Here is a 5098-nt window from a genome sequence, read left to right on the forward strand (position 1 = left end):
TAGATAAATAAATACAACCTGTTCAGTCTGTTTGGTGTTCTCGTATGTATATGCTCTCAGGAATGACCACTTGGATAACCAGTTTGGGGGCTTGTCCCTGGGGACAACTAATTCTCCCTCACTCAGCAGTCATTAGTTCCCTGTAGTTCTTTGTGTAGAGGTGGGGCCCCATGAGATATCCCTCTTCTATGATAGCATGTCTGTCAGAACATGGTCCAAGAATGAAGTCATGTGAGGAAAATTCTGAGTGCTTGTGAGAAAAGTCCAAGAAAATAAGACAAGAGTCTTGTGACCTCAGTTTCTTCAAAACATGGAATTGTTCTTGGAGTGTGTTTTCATGCTCTCCCAGGTACAGCAGATAAAAATAAGCTTACTTCAGATTATTTGGTACTCATTTTTTTTTTAATCAAGAACTTACAACACATTTATTTTCAATTAATAAATGCCACTTTTTTTTTTTTTCTGAGACAGGGTTTCTCTGTGTAGCTTTGCGTCTTTCCTGGAACTCACTTGGTAGCCCAGGCTGGCCTCAAACTCACAGAGATCCACCTGGCTCTGCCTCCCGAGTGCTGGGATTAAAGGCGTGCGCAACCACGGCCTGGCAAATGCCACTTTTAAACCCTTGATGTGGCTGCCTTTTATACGCTTCCTGATTTAGCAACTTGGATTTCTCCAGATAATCAATGATATCCAAATGGTGAATCCTCACCTACATATGAGGAACAGACTAATATCTGCTGACTGCTGCCTAATGTAAGCAACAAGTCAGAACTTCCAGTTACAGTACTAGTCTAGTTACAGGGCCTTCAGCTACTGCAAACAGAAACTACTGTTGCATTCTAAACCTGAGATATTTAAGAACAAGGAAAGGATTCTCAGCAAATTAAGTTGAAACAGACATTTGTAGGTTTAAAGGGCTTTTGTGAATGCAGCTGCTCACTAAAAAGCCTGTGAGCTTGTTAGTAATGTGGAGTTGAATCGTAAGTAGTTTATCACAGACACACACTGGCATCCATACATTATAGAAAATGTAAGCTCAAAGTCACTGTCAGGGTAATGACCCAGGCAGAGGTTTTCTAAACTCCCCCTGCACTCCAGACTGGCCATTAACATTTGAGGGCAAAGTCATCACTTGTTCAGTTGTTTTGGACCCATGAAGATGGATTTTCCTTTCTTTCCCATCATGATCTAAATATTCAGCTTTAGGACTGGGGATGGACCTCAGTGGTAGTGCCTCTCCCTACCAACTATGTTTGAAGCCACAGCATCACACATACAAAACAATTTTTACATCATCTTGGCTGAAGTTTGAACAGTATTTTAAAAATACCAAATTCACTTAAAGCTATTTAGCATTAATGAACCCAGTGAATCTAGAAATCCATCAGTTTTAGTACAAAGTAGGCATTTAGAATGGAAACAAATTGCATTTTGTTAAACTTTTTCAATACTTTGTGCCTGTTTTTTTTGTTTTTTGTTTTCTAAAATGAGGCAGGGTCTCATTCTAGCCCTGGCTGGCATCGGCCTCCTAAGCTCAGGGATTACTGGCATACGCCACCACACAAGAGTTGTGTGCATCTTTAATGAATTCTCAAATGTCAGATTCCTAAATACCATGTGACACTGAATGTCGAGGTCCAGAGCAAGACAGTGAAAGTCTGTGAGAGGAGATCATCTTGGGAAAGCTAGGGATCATACACATGGTCCTACATTCAGTTCTCTCTGCTGATCACTCTTCAGTGATTGTTATACCAGGACTGTTTCAACAGTGCATGGAGTCAATAGTGACTAATTTTCTGGGAAATGAAAAAATGTCTCTATATAAAGAACTGTCACAACACACTATTCAAATAAGATATACACCACGACAGCCCCGGTGAAGGAGGGGCTCTAGATATGGGGAAAGAGGAGTCTGGAAATGGGTACTGCAACACTTTGAAACAGGAAATAAGTTTGAGAGCAAAAAAAAAAAAAAAATTCAGCTTTTACATATAGAAAAAAATATGTTTTAAAAGAAAAAAATGGCCATTAAGTAGAAAAAGTAGTGATAATAAAAACAAGTACTTAAATACCTGAACTTGCCAAACTGGCCAAGATCAAGATAACTTTGTGCTGTGGAGCTGTAAGGCGACTTGTTTGTCGTCTTCCTGGAAGGCAACTGGGATTGCTTTCTTGATATAGTTTATTCCAAGAAACTGATCAAACTGTGTGGAATCGTTAAGGAAACCTAAGAGGGTCATCTTTGAAAACCCAACAATAGGGATGCCATCAAATAAACGTAGATGTATTCTCTATGTTGTGAGTAAAAATAAGAATTATGGGACTAAAGAATGAGGATTGTTGAAATGAGACAACTGAGGGAAAAACATTAAAGCCATATGTGACTTTTGAGTTCAAATCAAAGTGTGTTGGGCTGGAGAGATGGTTCAGTGGTTAAGAGCACTTCTAGAGGACCTGGGTCCGATTCTCAGCACCCAAAGGGTAGCTCACAACCCTCTATAACTCCAGTCCAGGGGGTCTGACACCATCTTCTGGTGTCCATGGGCACTAGGCACAAAAGTGGTGCATACAAATACATGCAGGCAAAATACCCATATGCATAAGGCAAAAATCAAGGGTATGGACACTTAACAAGAATAAAGGTGGGCCGGCAGGACGGCTCAGAGGGTAAAGATCCTTGGTGTGAAAGCCTCATGACCTCAGTTCTGTCCCTGGGTTTCACTGTGTAACTGACTCGTGAAAATTGTCCTTTGACCTCTGTACTTGTGATACACACTCGCTCTCTCTCTCTCTCACACACAGAAAGAGACAGAGACAAAGAGAGATACAGAAAACAACAACAAAAACCCTGACGCTCTCAAAGTTACAAATAATTTCATATTATTATATATACAATTTATCAAAAAGTATGATTTACACAATAGTGTTTGACTAGTCTGGTACAGGGGAGCAGCTGCCATAAACAGGCTGGTATTTGAAAACAACCAAGTTTATTTAGCTTTGGGGCTCTGGGTGCTTCTGTCTCTACTACCTGATCTCCTCCTGCCATGACTCCTGGACCTTGATGAGCTCGGGCTCCGGCTCCGGCTCCTGCGACTCCTCCGGCTCTTGCTCCAGGGGCCGGGGCTGTGATTCCTTCTTCGTCCTCTGCTCAGTGACCTGCGCCTCTCACGACCTTTCCGCACGTGTCTGTGAGACTTTTCCCCCCTGTGATTACCACCGCTCTTCCTGTCGGACTCGCCCTTCCTCTCGTAGGAGCGGTCTGGACTCAGGCTCCTTCGTCTTGACCCGCCGCTGCCGCTGCCGTAGTGTTCATCATGGTGGCCGGTCCTTTCCCTCCTCTCCCAATTCTTACCGAGGGAGGAGCTAGGCCAATCTGGCGACAGGTGGGCGTCTCTGTTGGCTTCCCTAAATTCACTGCTGGGATTTCTGAACACGTGAAGGAAGTTGCAGTGTTTCCCTCTTGGGCACTGCTGGACCTCAAACAAGCCACAAATGGCCACCTTCCACCGGGTCACGGGGCAGAACTCGCACTGGAGCTGCCGCCCTGCGTACCACCGTCCATTGAAAAGAGAAAAGGCGGCCCGACAGTCCTCTTCCGACTGGTACTGAACGTACACGTTGCCCCTCAGGTGGGGCTCCAGGTTGCAGCTGACCTTGAACTGCACCACCCTGCCCACCTTCTTGAACTCGGGCAGGGCGTCGTGGTAGAAGTCCAGGAACTGCTGGTAGGTCTCCTCGTCGCTGTACTCCAGGCCGGCGTCGGGGTCGTAGTCGTCCCGCCGGCTCTGCTCCAGCCCAAACGTGGTGAACATGCTCTTGAGCAGCAGCGTGGGGCTGGAGGCGGGGAAGTCGTGGGCCCGCGAACAGCGCTCGCCGAACCTGCACGCCCCGGTTTTGCTGTAGAACGGACAGCTGGCTCGACCTCTCTCCCGCACCCCGACCTCCGACGGCGGCGGCGGCTCCGGGTTCTGCCAGGGGCCGCCGCCCCCCAACCCCTCCTCGGCCCGCCGCAGCATCTGCCGCACGGCTTCCTCCCTTTCTCTCCTCTCCTGCCGCTTCTGCTCCTCGGCCTCGCGCTCTCTCCTCTGCAGCTCTTCCCACTCGGCCCTCAGCTTCCTCTCTTCCTCCTCCTTCCGCCGCCGAGCCGCCTCCTCCCTCTCCTTCTTCGCCCTGAACTCCTCCTGCGCCTTCTCTTCCCGCAGCAGCCATGCTCGGTGTAGCCTCTGCCTCTCCTCCTCCGCCAGCCTTTCTTCTTCGACTCGCCTTTCCTCGGCGATGGCGTCCTCTTCCGCCTCCGTCGGCGGCAGCTCCGCGTCTCTCCGTCGAGCGAGCTCCTGCCTCCGCTTCCTCCGCCTCTCCTTCTTCAGGGCAGCCTTGTACTCCTTGCGGCTCATGGTCCCCGGACGCGCGGCCGGCCCGGCGGCCGCCATGTTGCCACCCTCTCCGCTCCCACGGGCACCCCGGGTGCGAGCGGAAGTGGCCCGCGGAGGCCAGGCTCGGTCGTCCACTCAGCGCCGCCGGCCGGGCGGGAGGAGGGAGGCCCCGCGGGCTGAGGAACCAGCTCTCCTCACACCCGGGCTGTCCGAGTCCTTCTAGAAAATTTTAAAGTGTTAGGGATAGAGCCATAAAATAAAAACACTGGAAATCCGCCGGGCGGTGGTGGTGAACGCCTTTAATCCCAGCACTCGGGAGGCAGAGCCAGGCGGATCTCTCTGAGTTCAAGGTCAGCCTGGGCTACAGAGTGAGATCCAGGAAAGGCACCAAAGCTACACAGAGAAACCCTGTCTCCAAAAACCAAAAACCAAAAACGAAAAAAAAAAAAAAAAAAAAAAAAAGAAGAAAGCATTTAATTGGGGTCTTGCTTACATTTTTCATAGAGTGAGCCCCTGACCATCACAGCAGGGAGCAGCAGGCAGGCATGGCCCTGGAGCTATAGCTGAGAGCTTACATCTAATCTGCCAATTGGAGGTGGGGAGCAAGACTGGACCTTGAAGCCTGATCCTAATTAGTCTTAAGAATTAAAACCTGGAGTTAGATATTGAGGGTGAAAGCTGAAAGATCAGAGAAGCAGAGCGGCAGCCACCAGAGACTTCTT

At 48.6% G+C, this 5098-nt stretch overlaps 1 pseudogene across 1 annotated transcript; it reads right to left on the reverse strand.

Annotated features, from left to right (window-relative positions):
• Positions 1–308: 308 nt before the first annotated feature.
• LOC102903952 (U2 small nuclear ribonucleoprotein auxiliary factor 35 kDa subunit-related protein 1 pseudogene) lies at positions 309–4452 on the reverse strand (annotated as a pseudogene). Its single transcript, XR_013042410.1, has one exon. The product of XR_013042410.1 is annotated as a U2 small nuclear ribonucleoprotein auxiliary factor 35 kDa subunit-related protein 1 pseudogene (transcript).
• Positions 4453–5098: the final 646 nt, after the last annotated feature.

This window comes from Peromyscus maniculatus, chromosome 9 (assembly GCF_049852395.1).
Source record: "Peromyscus maniculatus bairdii isolate BWxNUB_F1_BW_parent chromosome 9, HU_Pman_BW_mat_3.1, whole genome shotgun sequence".
Lineage (NCBI taxonomy): Eukaryota > Metazoa > Chordata > Mammalia > Rodentia > Cricetidae > Peromyscus > Peromyscus maniculatus.